This window comes from Equus caballus, chromosome 4, assembly GCF_041296265.1.
Source record: "Equus caballus isolate H_3958 breed thoroughbred chromosome 4, TB-T2T, whole genome shotgun sequence".
NCBI classification, from domain to species: domain Eukaryota; kingdom Metazoa; phylum Chordata; class Mammalia; order Perissodactyla; family Equidae; genus Equus; species Equus caballus.
Window position 1 is genome coordinate 101,323,120 of NC_091687.1, and position 13,911 is coordinate 101,337,030.

Here is a 13,911-nt window from a genome sequence, read left to right on the forward strand (position 1 = left end):
CTGTTCAAATTGTCTGCCTCTTCTTGAGTGAGCTTTGGGAGATTGTAGGAGTCCAGGAATTTATCCATTTCCTCTAGGTTATCCATTCTGTTGGCATATAGTTTTTTGTAGTATTCTCTTATAATCTGTTGTATTTCTGCAGAGTCTGTTGTTATTTCTCCTTGCTCATTTCTGATTTTGTTTATTTGAGCTTTCTCCCTTTTTTTCTTTGTAAGTCTGGCTAGTGGTTTGTCAATTTTATTTATCTTCTCACAAAACCAGCTCTTTGTCTCATTGATCCTTTCTACTGCCTTTTTTGTTTCAATAGTATTTATTTCTGCTCTGATTTTTATTATTTCTCTCCTTCTGCTGACTTTGGGCTTCATTTGTTCTTTTTTCTCTAGTTCAGTTAGGTGTGCTTTAAGGTTGCTTATTTGGGATTTTTCTTGTTTGTTAAGATGTGCCTGTATTGCGATGAATTTTCCTCTTAATATAGCTTTTGCTGTATCCCATATGAGTTGGTATGGCATGCTATCATTTTCATTTGTTTCCAGGTATTTTTTTATTTCTTCTTTAATTTCTTCAATGATCCATTGCTTGTTCAGTAGTGTGTTGTTTAGTCTCCACATCTTTGTGCCTTTCTCAGCTTTTTTCTTGTAATTAATTTCTAGCCTTATAGCACTATGATCTGAGAAGATGCTTGTTATTATTTCAATTTTTTTAAATTTGTAGAGGCTTGCCTTGTTTCCCAACATATGGTCTATCCTAGAGAATGTTCCATGTGCACTTGAGAAGAATGTGTATTCAGCTCCTTCAGGGTGGAGTGATCTATATATGCCTATTAAGTCCAATTGTTTTAGTTTTTCATTCAGCTCCACTATTTTCTTGTTGATTTTCTGTCTGGATGATCTGTCCATTGATGTGAGTGGGGTGTTGAGGTCCCCTACTATTATTGTGTTGTTTTTAACATCTTCCTTCAGGTCTGTTAATAGTTGCTTTATGAATCTTGGTGCTCCTGTGTTGGGTGCATAGATATTTATAAGCGTTATTTCTTCTTGATGAAGTGTCCCTTTGATCATTATATATTGTCCCTCTGTGTCTCTTTTTACCTGTCTTATTTTGAAATCCACTTGGTCTGATATGAGAACTGCAACACCTGCCTTTTTTTCCTTGCTATTTGCTTGAAGTATTGTCCTCCACCCCTTCGCTCTGAGTCTGTGTTTGTGCTTGGGGCTGAGGTGTGTTTCCTGGAGGCAACAAATTGTTGGATCTTGTTCTTTAATCCATTTTGCCACTCTGTGTCTTTTTATTGGAGAGTTCAATCCGTTCACATTGAGAGTGATTATTGATGCATGTGGACTTAATGCTGTCAATCTGTCGCTCATTATCTTATTTTCCTGTGTTTCTTTTCCTGTGTGCTTTAGACTACCCATTTAATACTGCAATTTCTTATGCTGGGTTTCTTAGATTTTTCCTTATCTAAGATTTGTGACTCTGTTCTGTACTTTATTTTAGTGTCTACCTTGAAGTTTGTATTTAGAATCTCGTGTATAATATAGTCTATTCTCTGGTGATCTCTTACTTACTCGACCAATACTGATTTAGACCCTTTGCTCTTCCCCTCCTAAATAATTATTTTCATTTTTTATTCCAACTCGTCTTATTAATTTGTAGTTAGAGTGCTAAGATCGTCCTTGTTTTGGTAGTTTCCTTATTTTATTTTTTTTTCTTTTCAAGTTTCAATTTTGCTAACTTCTGTTAACTTATCTTTATCCTCACTGATTGAGTTTCAACCCTGTTGAGTCTACTTATAGGCATTCTTCATCTCTCTTGCCATGTTCTTCATGTCTAGCATTTCCATTTGATTCTTCCGTATAGTTCTCAATTCTCTGCTGAATCTCCTCATGCATTTATGCAGGCTATCCATCTTTCCCACTAGATCTTTTATCTTTTTAATAAGAGGTATTTTAAACCCCTGTGTGATAGTTCCTATGTTTAAGTCATATCTAATTCTGATTCTGTTAATTGCTTTGTCCAGTGACAGAGTATTTTTCCTTTGCTTTCTCTATGATCTTAATTTTGGTTGAAACCCAGACATTTTGTGTGTAGGATAATAGACTCTGAGATAAACAGTCTTATGCCTTGTAATGGGCACATTTCTTCAATATATCCTGTAGTCTCATATTGTCAGGGAGAGTGTGGCAATCAGTGCAGTCATGGATTGAGCTGGGTTTGAGTTTTGTGTTACTATGGTTATCCTCAGTGCACTAACATATTTAATTTTCTTGATTATTTCTTGTGCTTAGAGTTGGATGTTCAATGGTTGGAGACTTTTCACAGTGTTGCTGTTCCACCCTTAGTTTTAAGCTCTCCCTGTGAGACTGCATGTCAGAGAGTGTGCCTTTCTGCGTGCTGCCTCCTTCCCATGGTACACTGCTGTTCCTCAATTCCTGCTAGTTTGATGATGGAGGGTGGGGGTTTATTCTCTGTTGTCCTGGTTCTACCTCAGTCTTAGGCACATCCTTTGTCTCTGTGTCTCAGGGTTGGGGCTTTTTTAGTGCTCTTTTCCCTTCCCCAGCTTTAGGAGATGTCTCATTGTCCAGACCCAGAATGCTCTCTTGTCTCATGGAAACCCCAGTGTTAAAAGGTTTTTTTCCCTTCTTTTTTCTCAGCAATGAGTCTTCATCTGTCTCTGAGGGAAACAGAGTTTTCTGCCATTCCCCCAGTGGCTTCAAGTTTTGGTGCCACAAAAGAGACTGAACTTGCATCATGAAGGCAGCTTTCTCTGGTTTTCCATTTTTCCGTGAACATCCTTGTGAGGAAATTTCTAAGTTTGTGGAGAAAATTTTGAGAATTGGAGTGAACTCCTTTTTTCCTGTGGCTCCTAGCCACTGCGTACTCATAGTCCTCCCACATTCAGTCTTTAGCAATCTGATAAATCAATTATTACAGGCTTGTATGGTGGCCATATGTTCCTCTCATGCTTTGGCCCAGGTAAGGCAGAGCTCATGTCTCATGTCTCTCTGGAGGTACCTCTGTCCTTCCTGAGATTTCATTCTATTGGTTTCCCTGCGACTCAGCTTTGTGATGATGTCAAGAATAGTTATGATTTTGTAGATTATCTGTTTTTTTCTTGTTTAAGATGGGGATATTGTTCTTTCAAACTTTCAACAACCAAAATGGAATCTAGAAGAAGCTAAATTACTTTTTAAGGTCTGTTTTAAAGGAAAAGTAAAATAGGGAAATGGGTGCTATTTTCAAGTAAGTACTCTAACAATGGCAAATAATGGCTCTTTAGGCCAAGGAATATTAAGTCACACAAACCACTTATCTGGAAGCAGCTTATCCAAATTATATGCATAGCGCTTGGTGCAAATAATTTTTTATATTCATGCTCTTCTTGCAAACTCAAGCCTACAAATTGAAAGTAAGTAGTAGCGAGTTTGTCACAAATGTTTTTTGAAGGAGCTATTTCACTGTCTAGATAGACAGCTGTGAGATAATCTTCCTGGGCAGAAGAAGGAGCATTTCCTGTTTGGGGAGCGGCAGGAATTGTAGTAACGGTGGGGTCTCACAAGGGAGAGAAGCAGGGGAAACTTAGATGAGGATAAACTTTGAATCTCTTCTCTCTCAGTGAGCTGAGATTTAGAGTTCGAGGCATTGGAGACTTCAGATCAAATCTCCATGAAGTGGGTAATGGTAGAATAAAGTGTTGTAATGAAAGATTAATGTGACAATGGTCTACAGAATGAATTGCTCAAGCAGTTCTGACATTTAACTCTATCAGAAACACCTGACAAATGTTTTAATCTATCAGAAAGACTCATTAAAACACAGTTTGCTGGAGCCTCTCTGCATAGTTTCTGATTCAATAAGTCTGGCTAGAAAGAAGCCTATCATGCTTTGAAAGGCACTGAATTACATTGAGCTTAGGAACAAAATGCTGAAATAATGGAGACCAGCACTATCTACAATGAGAAGGAAGGATCTATGTGAGAGACATTTCAATGTAAGAGTTATATAACTTGCTCAATGATAGAGGTTGAATGAGAAGGAAGATTTCTCAAGATTTTGAGCAGGGGTGACTGGGACTGCTGTGGAGTCCTTGTTAAAACCTTGGAATTTGAAAGTTTGTCTTTGTTGTCTGCAGATGAATGGAGAAAAACAGAAGTGATGTCAACTTCTGAATACTATGACTAAACACCCTCATAGCCATGGAATTTTTCCAACTTTCCTCAGAGAAAATATCGAACCAATTCTGTCAATTCTATGGGAGTTTAGAAATTCAGGTGAGAAGTGAGAAGCATCTCTACTTTCCCTTTCTATGGCCTGAAATATTGCAGAAACTTTGTCACAGTCACTGGGTGCTGTAATATCAGAAGTGATGGTAACATGATGGAATAAATTAGTGGATAAGCAGAAGGATGATACGTTGGGTGAATATACAAGGTTTGGTAGATAATTAATGTATATTAGGGAAATAGATGAGTTGGCATGTGGATTATGGCGAAATGCATAAATGGGTGGATGAGCAGATAAGCAAAGGGATCAGTGAGTATCGAGATGGTTTTAGACAGTTGGGTAAATGAATGGATACATAAATGGTGGTGTTGAGAGTTCCTGGGTATTTGACTTGGTAGATGAGTGGATGAATGAATGAATGATTTACTTAAAGGGTGATGATGACTAAAGAATGTATTAGAGAATGGTAACATGACTGTGTTTTGTCAAAATTACATTGACTCTATTCATAAAAATTAAGATTTGAAGAAGAATAGAAAGTTAACACTTCTGAGTTGAGGATTTTAGATGACCTTTCTCTTTCCCTATAAATTGTACGATTTTCTTCATCCCCGTTCTGGGATTTTATTTCGAGTCTTAAGTCTTTCTCTGCAATGTTATTATTTTTGTAACTTGAATAGTACCATGAGAAAGGTACTTCGGTGTCCATCCATCCTTGTAATGCTCACAGCAGCCTAGACTCTTTGACTCTAATAACTCAGGGGAGTGAAGCACCACACTCATCTTCAGAAGGAGAGACAAAAGCTTGCTGGAGCTTAAGGGAATCCAGGATTGGATGGAGGCCTAGATCGATCAGGTTTGGGCTATAGGAGAAGATCCTAAAACCTCAGAAAGCTGACATCTCTGACTTTTGAGAATGATCTAAGGCTTCAGCGGATTGTTGTAGTTTGAGGAGGATGGAGAATAGCCTTCCACAGAGAGAAGGGGGGCTTCAAGGCCCTGCCCTTGAAAACTGGGAGTGGTTGACAGCAATTAACACTCTAACGCATAAAGCTTCTCAGGGGAATCTGTCAGCCCCATATTGCTAATTCAGCCACTGCTGTGCCTCATTAGGTTTGTGTTTGAGCCAATGTGGGGCACATGTGAACATCCTCCCAGCAGTTCCCTCACAACATAAACTAGTCCCAGGTGAGTTCTTAATCCCTGGAGCTAAGGAGTCTGGGACACTTCATCTCTATGGTCCATCACTTTGTTGGAGGGAAGCCCTCTTTAGAAACCAGCATAAACCTAAACTGAAGTAGATATGTCCATTTTGTCTGGCACTAATCAATGTTTGAAAGCTCATAACAGAGGTATCAACAGAGAGTGGGTGCAAATAGGTTTCTAGAGGGGCTGAAATAGAACGGATCTAATTTCTTAGGGACTTTGGATCAGAGATATGAACTATGAATGCCAAAATCTTCTCCCTCTAAATAGTATGGCAAACTTAGTAAAATAATTCTGCTTTCCAGAGGCTGGAGACTTAGTTACATTTTTGTTCTATGAGTTTCTCAATTCCAAACTTTAGTACTGGCAGAGAGAAAGAGAAAGAGTGAAAAAGTGGGGAATCGGGGAAAAGCAAATGTTTAATAGTTAAAAACTGGAGTTCCTGTGGATGAATTCTGCATCTGTTTTGGGGGCAGCCCAGATCTATAAAATGGTTAATTAGGTATTGCTATTCTTGAACATGTAGTAGGAGTATATTTCCAGATAAGATAAATTGTAGATAGCTTTAAAGTATCTTTTCTCAATTATTTCCTTAAGAATCTGTATACAAAGTATTTAGATTTTCCTTTCAGTGGCAGAAATTTGAAATGTAAAATGGTTAAATGAATTGCTTAAATTCATACACACTGAGAATGTGAACTGGGACTAGCAATTAGGTCTCCTGATTCTCATTTCGGGGTTGGTTTCCTCTAGAATGGGCTATCGGGTTTATGCTGTGGAGACTTGCCAGTCTGAGGGAATTATATTGCAAAAGAACACCCTAGTCATATCTATAGGGAACTAAAGATATAAAGAAGGTGAGCATTTACAAAATGACATCATGATAACATATATCACCAAAGGTGAATTTCAGGTTTGCATATATTGGAGAAACTGGGTCTCAGTAATTGGACTCAGTTTATATAAGAAGTCAGGCAACAAAATCATATATGAAGTAGACACTAAGAAGAAAGAAGAAAAACCAACAGCCCTCTCAGGATATATAACCATCTTTGAAAATTCACCTATCCAAGTAGCCCTGGGATCTTCTACTTCCAAATATTAGAATGATGCAAATGTTCCTGCCCATGAAGGATGCATTCAGTGTATACAACAACCAAGTATTTGGCCACAGGTCAGATGAATCTTTCTCTAAATGAAAGTGCCATTTCTATTGAGAGCTCAACTGGAAAAAGGTATGGTTCAGATTTATTTTGACCATAAAGAAAGAAAACATATCTGTACCTTGTAAACTTAGCTTCATGTTCTCTGCTTCTGTATTCAGGACTTCTGTTTGTCTCAGCTAAGATTATAGAGGGCTCCAGTAAGGGGGCCAGTATGACTAAGACTCAATGGAATGTTACAAAAATGATGCACAAACACACTCTGGGCGGAGAAAAAGCTTTTGGTTTTTTACCCCTTAGGTGTAGGGCATCATCTCTATAATGATGGGAGACACTATGAGTAATGGACTCACCTTTAAGGCTCCCTGTGTTTCAGATTGGAGTTTTGAGGATGATCCAAAGTGTTGTCTTACCATGTACTCTTTGAATTGTCATGAGTAGTGGAAAGGGTTGTTATTCTGAAATATAATATAATTCTGGAAGGCGAGAGACTGAGGAACTCTTCAATAGTGTGCAGACCTCCTGAGTCTTTTCAAATCAATACGTTTCTCTTCCTAATGGAAGAGAGAGGGAGAAGAAAATTTATGAAGCAGTCAGCCAATAGAAGTGGAAAATGTTGTTAGTTTTAAAGGCACAATACACTCACTCACTACAGGGCAGGATAATAAAATGTGGCAACGAATGTTGCAGATGAAAAGGTACCCATGGGTGCCGACCCCGTGGCCGAATGGTCAAGCTCACGTGCTGTACTTCAGCAGCCCGGGGTTTCACTGGTTCCGATCCCAGGCACTGACATGACACCACTTATCAGGCCATGCTGAGGCAGCGTCCCACATGCCACAACTAGAAGGATCCACAACTAAAATATACAACTATGTACTGGCGTGATTTGGGGAGAAAAAGCAGGAAAAATAAAAAAGAAGATTGGCAACAGTTGTTAGCTCAGGTGCCAATCTTTAAAAAAAAGAAAAAAGAAAAAAAGAAAAGGTACCGATGTGTAAAGCCCTGGATACTTCCTTCCTTGGAAAGGAAAATTAAGCATTTTGGAGTGTCGTCCGTGGTGTAGCAATAGAGACTAAATGCAATTGAAAACTGATTTAAAAATGTGAACAGCAGCATCTGAAGACATCCCCAGAGAATCACAGCAATGATCCTGTCCATGTGCACCAACATATGAAAAATGCTGTCATACTCAGTTTATTTATCTATGGTATGGGTCAGGTTACTCATCGTTTCATGATGAGCAGTTGCTCATAGTTCTTCAAGGTGTTATCAATACTATCACAGCAGGAATACTTTTAGAGCAGGGGAGGATGTGGGCAAAGGTTAAAAAGATACTTTATATTTAGAAGCCATATTGTTACTTGCATAGTGTAGAGCTGTAGGGAGGTGGGCATGGAAGGGACTCCCATCTGGAGATGCACTGGTCAGAGTTTAAGTAAATTATAAGAGACTAGTTGGAGATGTCTGATTTCCAGGACTCCAAATTGCCCTGAGTTTACAAATTTTGACAAAAGTTATTGCCTGGGAATTTACTATTAGAATATCTTTTAACTTGACTTAAGATCTTGACTTTCCTGCTATTCTTTTCAAGACAGGGAGAGGAAGGGCAATTTTAGAGTATGGGCCATTTCTACTGGAAGGGAGGCCTTGGCGTGAAGAGTTACAGAGACAGAGTGAAACTATTTGGCTCATAGATGAAGGGTTAGAAGACAAACTGAGGAAAAAAGAGGCAGGAACATGCAGAAACCATATTTTACTTAACTCCACCCCCCACCTCCAGATAAAGACTAGTCCTGGTTTTAACATCACCTAACACAGTCATCTGAAATTTTTACTCTTCATTTTCTTACCCCGTTGGCATATATTTTCATCTAAGGATCTTGTTAGGTGATAGGAAATTAAAACCATAGGAGAAAATATTGTGGTTGAATTTATGGAGGCAGAATAGGTTGAAGAATAACAAGTTACAAATTGTATTAATTTTTATAACAGAAAATATGTTTCCATAAAATCAATGAAAAATTTTGCTTTATTTAGAAAATGACTATGATGATTGATTAAAATTTAAGTTTTAAGTATATTGTGTCATGTGAAAATGTTTTTTTGAGAAATCTGAATGCCTATTTTTTGTTTTTATTTTTTTGTCATAGAGATAATAACATTTCAGTCCTGATATTTGCAACAACTAACAATTACCGGATATTAGGAGAAAGCGCATGGAGGTAATTTTAACTAGATTCCAACAAAGGTAATATTTTAAATGAAAAAAGTTGTTCTTTGCAGTCCATGCCTAACTAACTGTTCTGGCAATTTGAGTGTCATTCACACTGAAATTCCCAGTTTTCTTCTCTCACATGACCTGTTTTTGAGGATCGGTGTAAGCTGATGTAATAGTTCACAAGATTAAGTACTTCATATTTTAAAACTCCCATTCAGTATTATTTGATTTTTAACCATTTCACAAAAAGAACAATGCTCAACATAAAAGTAATAGATTTCAGGTATTAGTGGCAGTGCTTTAAGGAGGTAATTTTTCATGGACTGTTTCAATGACGCCTATCATATTACATCACATACTGTGTTTTATTAGTTATGGCCACAGTATTACCCTATATTCACCACAACTCATAAAGCACAAGCATGAGGAATTCCTTCCTTCATGGTGCTCATGTCTAAGGAGATGAACCACAGAGGTATATCATTTTTCAATACCGTGTTCTGAGCAGGCAGCGCAGATTGTTTTAAGTAGACAAAGAAAGCTCAAAACATGGAGAGGTGTGGCTTGAGGTTTAAGTATGAGCATGATATTACCCAAAGGATGTAACTTAGGGTTTATTGTTTAAGTAATTAATTTATTTTTTCAAATAAAATTTGTATTTTTTAAGGTGTACAATATGATGATTTTGTATACACATACATAGTGAAATGATTATAACATCCAAGATAATTAACATATCATTCTCTCGTATAGTTATCTTTTTTTTGTGATGAGCACCTAAAATCAACTCTCTTGGAAAATTTCCAGTGTTAGCTACAGTATTATTAACAATAGTCATCATGCTGTACACTAGATCTCTAGACTTATTCATCCCAAATAACTACAACTTTGTACCCTTTGACCAACATCTCCCACTTCCCCCACTTGGTAACCACCATTCTACTCTCTATTTCTATATAGTTGATATTTTATATTCCACATATAAGTGAGATCATGCAGTTTTTTTCCTTTCTGTTTCTGGCTTATTTCACTTAGCATAATCTCCTCCAGGTTTGTCCATGTTGTTGCAAATGGCATGATCTCTTTCTCTTTTAAGGCTGAAAAATATTCCACTATATGTATACATACAACAATTTCTTTATCCATTCAACCTTCCGCAGACTCTTAATTTGTTTCCATGTCTTAACTATCATGAATAATGCTGCAATGATCATGGGAGTGCTGATTTCATTTCCTTTGGATATATACAGAAGTCGAATTGTTGGATCATGTGGTAGTTCTATTTTTGGTTTTTTGAAGAACTGTTTTCCTGATGGCTGTATTAGTTTACATTCCCACCAGTAGTGTACAAGGATTCCCTTTACTCCACATCCTTGCCAATACTTATTATCTTTTATGTTTTTGATATTAGCCATCCTAACAGGTGTGAGGTGATATCTCCCTGTGGTTTGATTTGCATTTCCCTGATAATTGGTAATGCTGAAATGTCTTTTCATATACCTGTTGGCCATTTGTATGTCATCTTTGGAAAAATGTCTATTCAGGACTTTTGCCAATTTTTAAATCGAATTGTTTGTTGTTTTTACTATTGAGTTGTATGAGTTCCTTATATATTTTGGATATTAACCCTTTATCAGATGTGTGGTTTGCAAGTTTGATAGGAATTGCATTAGATCTGTATATTGCTTTGAGTAGTATGAACATTTTAACAATGTTAATTCTTCCAAAACATGAATGTGGGATATTTTTCCATGTATTTGTGTTTTCTTCAATTTATTTCCTTGATATTTTAAAGTTTTCAGGACACAGATATTTCATCTCCTTGGTTAAATTTATTCCTAAGTATTTTATTCTTTTTGATATTATTAGAAATAGGATTATTTCTGGCCAGCCCTGTGGCTGTGTGGTTAAGTTCGTGTGCTCCGCTGCGGCGGCCCAGGGTTTTGCTGGTTCGGATCCTGGGTGCGGACATGGCACCGCTTGTCAGGCTACGTTGAGGCAGTGTCCCACATGCCACAACTAGAATGACCTGCAACTAGGATATACAACTATGTACTAGGGGGGATCTGGGGAGATACAGTGGGAAAAAAAACCAAAGAGTCCTTTCTCTTAAAAAAAAAAAAGAAATGGGATTATTTCTTTGATCTCATTTTTGGATAGATTGTTGTTGGTGTAAAGAAACGCCAATGATTTTTTTATGTTGATTTTCATCATCCAACTTCATTGAATTCATTTATTAGTTGTAACAGTGTTTTGGTGAAGTCTGCAGGGTTTCCTATACATGTGATCATGTCATTTGCAAACAGAGATAATTTTACTTCCTTTCTGATTAGGATGACTTTTACTTCTTTTTCTTTTCTGATTGCTCTTGCTGATACTTCCAGTACTATGTTGAATAGAAGTGGTGACAATGGGCATCCTTGCCCTGTTCTGGATCTTAGAGGAAAAGCTTTCAGTTTTACTCCATTGATTATGACATTAACTGTGGACTTCTCATAAATGCAACTTATTGTGTTCAGCAAATTTCTTTTTATATCTATTTTGCTGAGAGTTTTAATGGTAAGTGAATGTTAGACTTTGTCAAGTGCTTTTTCTGCATCTTTCATTCTGCCAGTGTGTGTATCACATTGATTGATTTGGGGAAGTTGAACCATCTTTGCATTCCATAGATAAATCCCACTTGGTCATGGTATACAATCTTTTTGATGTATTATTGAATTTAGTTTGTTAGTATTTTATTGAGAATTTTTCCATCTGTGTTCATGAGAGATATTGGTCTATAGTTTTCTTTTCTTGTGGTATCTTTGTCTGGCTTTGGTATCAGGGTGATGCTAGCCTCATAAAATGAGTTTGGAAGTATTCTGGGGAGAGAAAGCACAGGAAGTACTCACTGACTTGTTCAGTCTCCTAGAGGATTACTAATTACCTGCCCTCTAGGCTCCCAAATGCAGGGTAATTAGAATCCTGACCTTCAGGCAGCAGCTAGGAAAATATACAGTCAACATCTTCTGGGGAGCAACCTGAAGCTGTCCACCTCTGCCTCCTTCAGCTGCACTAAACCCAGAGGAATAGCCATAGGAAGTGCTTGTGTGTCTCCACTTAAAATTGCCTCTTTGTTTTCTGTGGACCTAGGGCACTCTTGAATACTGAGCCCCATTGGACCTTAGAGCTAAGTGATTTGGTAGCCAGTCCTTCGGGTGGCAGCCATAAAAGTTGGTGTGCTGAATATGTGGTCCAATCCCTTTGATCCTCAGGGAGAAGCTTGGAGTTGTGAGTTCCCTCCCAATTTTAAGGCATTGTGTCAGTGGTTGGGTTTATGGCATGAATGTGTCTCAACTTCTACCTGTTTCACTGTGGGTATTTTCTCAATCTTCTGAAGTGTAGGAGTCTCTCAATTCGTTTCTGGATTTTTCTCAGAGGGAATTAATCTGTGTGTAGGTGTTTATTTGGTGCATCCGTGGGAGAAGGGAAAGTCAGGAGCCTATTATTCTTTCATCTTGCTGACATCTTTTCTCAGATTTTATTGTCTGTTAAAGGAGCATTAGGCACCTGGCAAAAAGGTAACATAGCCAGAATTGTAATAAATACTGAGAAGAGAACACAAACAAACTTGTACAGGAGGAAGAGCTAAAAGGGGTTGATTCTTAACTGTGGTCATTGTTCAACATTGGTTTTGAGTTAAGTAGATGTTTTCTCAGACTGATCATGATTGAGAAATGCAAAGTGAGGGGTTGTGATGGAAGTATCATGATACAGCAGGAAAGGAAGAACAGTTGAAAAGGGAGATCAGGTTTGAGGAGGACACTAGGAAAGAGGTTTATAAAAATGAAATTGTCTGAATCATGAATGAGAAGGGCATTTCTGGAACTACTTGTTTTGTTTTGTCCTTTAAGAAGTAAGAGTGTTAAACATAGATAGTCTTGACCTTTCTGCTCAGAGACCCTAATCTGGGCCCTGTATGAGTTCTGGGATGAGGCAATCAGCTCTGTTTCTGCCATCAATCCCTGTTGCCTCCTTTAGCTCCTACTTTCTCTTATTTTGTGCACTGCAAGAAAAGGAAGTTAGTGAATAAGCAGGCATGGAGAAATAATAAGAATTAGTCAGTGCTTCAGATAGTTTTTAAAATTTAAACTATTTCTATTTAGTATTCAAAATTGATTTTATAACATATTAGAGCAAAAGAAAGCAAACAGGAAACTCCATTCCATTGTAAATCTACATGAATTCTTTCTTTCTTTTCTGGCTTGGACTATGAAGAAGGCTCCTTAAACACGTGCTTGCCCTTCCTCTCTTGTATCGAGAATGTCTCAGCACCCATGCTCTGCTTTGCTTTGTTTGAGACCATATACGAGTGGTGGATTATTAATAGCAGTAAATTGAAAAGAAAAAAATAAAAAGAGCAAGATACAATTTTAATTCCCTTCCTCATTTCATCCCACTAAAGACCGCAGAGACCAAAATCTATCAAAAACACCAAAAGGACCAGAGGCTGTGGAAATGACCAAAAACCTTCAAAGTGTCCCATTAATCCCTAAGTTCTCAGATTCATTAAAGCTTCCCTCCAGTTTTACTTGGGTCTGAATTTGTGTAGTGAAAACATGGGAAAATCACATTTGCTACTTTATCTACCCCAAGGCAGAGGTTGTGTTACTATTAATACTCATACTACTACAGTACAACTGCTAGTAACAATTCGCACAGTGCTTTTCCCATAAGTTTCCTACATTTAGGCATAAATGTACCTGTGGGTAGTATAACATTATCTATTTCATAGATAAAAGTTTTTCACTAAACCACAATCATATAGCTGCTAAATAAAATCAGATGCCAAATCTAGATTCTCTGATTCCAGATCTTTCCACAAGTCTCTCTCTCCTCTCAGTCTTTCCTTTTGTAATAGACTTATCCGTTTCATCATTGTGGGTCTAAGTGACATTTTTAAGGTGGCTTCTTTTCTTTTAACATTCCGACCAGGTTATTCTTCATTGTTTATCATTTGGCCTGCCATTGTCATCCACTGTCCTCTCCTTGCCCTAAAATCTGAGGTAAGTTCATAAAGATGTAGAGCTCCTAAAATTGCACTGCATTATCTGCAGGCTT